The sequence below is a fragment of the Mirounga angustirostris genome, unplaced genomic scaffold (assembly GCF_029215605.1).
Source record: "Mirounga angustirostris isolate CCGP_5_RB_7025 unplaced genomic scaffold, mMirAng1.0.hap1 SCAF_3, whole genome shotgun sequence".
In the NCBI taxonomy this organism is placed as follows: domain Eukaryota; kingdom Metazoa; phylum Chordata; class Mammalia; order Carnivora; family Phocidae; genus Mirounga; species Mirounga angustirostris.
In genome coordinates, this window is record NW_026991711.1 from 55,068,394 (window position 1) to 55,071,186 (window position 2,793).

Sequence of the window (2,793 nt, forward strand, 5' to 3'; positions counted from 1 at the left end):
TTTTTTCTTAAGATTTTATTTATTTGACAGAGACACAGCAAGAGAGGGAACACAAGCAGGGGGAGTGGGAGAGGGAGAAGCAGGCTTCCCGCCGAGCAGGGAGCCCGATGCGGGGCTCGATCCCAGGACCCTGGGACCATGACCCGAGCTGAAGGCAGACGCTCAATGACTGAGCCGAAGGCAGACGCTCAATGACTGAGCCACCCAGGCACCCCAAATTTTAGGGTTTTAAAGAACGATTTTCTTAAAGTGCACCGTATTTTTAAATGTTGAAATTTGTATTTAAAAATCTTAAGATAGGAGATTTTTATTGTCTTGTGGAAATCTAAGTACACCAGAAGATATGTTGCTGGACTAAACACTGTAGTGTGGCGTGGTCATGGAGCACAGCGGTGGTTTATTGGCAAGTATTTATTGACCATGATTATATCCCAGGCACTGTGGATACTAAAGTGCTAGACATAAGAGGCGTTCACAGTCTAGTGGGAAATAGAGAATGTAGACGGATACAACACTGTGTGGGTAGAGAAGTGTGAATTGAGTGTTGCAATCAATCAGAATATTCCAGTCAATTCATTGTTGCCATTTATGCTCTACATGAATTTCCAATTTTTAAAGCATTTGAATGCAGTAATATATACCTAATTTTAACTTCTTTGAATATAATTTAACCATTGAAAATTCCTAAAACACAAGAGGATTTGTACAATGCCTAAGGATCATTATTATGAACACATACAGTGGATGTCTGTAATACATCGATCTCGTTAATAGAATGCTAAATTGAAGGGCTCACTGGGCTAGTCCTTGTGACATGTAAGCCTCATTTCTACTTTATATTTCTTACTTACATTTCTACTTCTTCTTCTTTCTTCTTCTTACATTCTATTTTCTGTCCTTGAACAAAAGCCTGGGAAGCACTTTGGCCATTCATTCATTCATTCTGTGAAAACCCACTAAAATGCCCCGTGTGTGCCAGGCACCAGGAGCAAAGGTTGATGGGTGTCTGTAATAATGTGCCTTACGTGCCAGCGGTTCTCTGCCTATGTTACTAAAAAAGCAGTAAGAATAATAGCTTTTGTTTAGTGGACCCTTGCTGTATGCCAGGCACTGTGCTAAAAGCCCTTGACTCCTATTCCTCATTTAATCCTCACAACAGCACTAAAATATGGGTCTCTTTTTGCCTTTGTTTTATAGATGTGGAACATCAGGTCCTGAAAGGTTGAAGAACCTAACCAAGGTCATAACCAAGGTAGTCAGGGGCAGAACCAGATTCAAATCCCAGAAGAACACAGCAGTGCAGGCTCTTAGTTACTATTATGTGTATTAAGTGTACTTTTATGGGTCCCATGCTGCTGATTGCCCTTAGCTGTAATTCACCTGCCCAGAGTCTCCCGTTTGGTTTTTTGTTGTTTGTTTTATTGTTATTAATATTATTGAGGTGTAATTGACCTATAACTCTTTTGTATTTGACTTCTTACTAATGGGTAGCAAAGTCTCAAGTTATCTTTCTTGAATCCAAAGAGTTAATTCTGGATTCTACCTGAGTTGTTTTGCCTTTAGAGGTTAGTTTCCAATTTTTTTTTTTTAAGATTTTATTTATTTATTTGACAGAGAGACATAGCGAGAGAGGGAACACAGGCAGGGGGAGTGGGAGAGGGAGAAGCAGACTTCCCGTGGAGCAGGGAGCCCGATGAGGGGCCCTATCCCAGGACCCTGGGATCATGACCTGAGCTGAAGGCAGACGCTTAACCAACTGAGCCACCCAGGTGCCCCTAGTTTCCAATTTTTGTTGAGGTTCTGGAGTTTCTTACAGAATGATGTTCCTTTTTTTTTCTTGGCTCTAGATGCAGATGAGATATTTCCCAGGAATGACTGCAGATGGCCAGTGTACTTGATTTACTTACATTCTAGACCACCCAGGCTTATGAGAAAGTTGGTGATTTGGCTGGTCACAGTTGAGGGTCTCTGCCATGGCCTCGTAAGCACAAAGGAAGTCCATCGGTTTGGGACTGCTGAGTAATGGGGATATAGAGCTCAATACGAACAGGCCCTTGCTTCCAGACACTCCCAGTATTGAAGAGGACTTGGAGGCAAACAAATAGCCAACATAGTGTATCAAGTGCAGCAATAGAAACACATGGCAGAATGTTTTAAGAGCTACATGGATTCAAAGTAAGTCACTTAGAGCACGTTATTTGCTTTGTGTGCCTCTTAGTTTCATCATCTGTGAAATAGACAAGTTAAAAGTATCTACCTCACAGAACTGTGGTGAAAGTTAAATGAGTCAGTATGTCCGCGCTGTATTTAGACCTGTGGATGGGAATTGTCTTGGTGATGCTGTAGTGCAGAAGAATTGCTGGCTCTTTCTGTTGCACAGCTGACTTTGTGCCATTCTGCTGTTGCTGTATGGGGTTAAGGAACATAACTGTATTTTTAAAAAGAAGAGTCAATATATGTAAAGCACTTAGAACACTGTGTGACCTGTAGAAAGTACTTTATCATATACAAAATATGTAAAATATGGAAGTATCACAGAGAATGAAATGATTAATTACATCTTTGGGGAGTCAGGAAAGCATTCCTTGAGCAGCCCCTGAAGTGGGTTTTGAACGAGGTCTAGGAGTTCAGCAAGATTCAGGGGGCAGAATGTACAGAAAGACCAAGTGCGTGGGTCTTACTTCACAAGGTGGTTGGAGTGAGAACCCACACACAGCTTCAGTGTACTGCTAGATACCGCTTGGTGTAGTATAGGAGTGTGGCTCGACATGTCGCATCCAGTCTTAGTCTGAG

General features: G+C 41.8%; 1 non-coding gene across 1 annotated transcript; it reads left to right on the forward strand.

Annotated features, from left to right (window-relative positions):
• The first annotated feature begins 2,297 nt into the window (after positions 1-2,297).
• Positions 2,298-2,428, forward strand: LOC123840094 (small nucleolar RNA SNORA46). Its single transcript, XR_006789906.1, has one exon. It is a non-coding gene; the product is annotated as a small nucleolar RNA SNORA46 (small nucleolar RNA).
• The last annotated feature ends 365 nt before the right edge of the window (positions 2,429-2,793 follow it).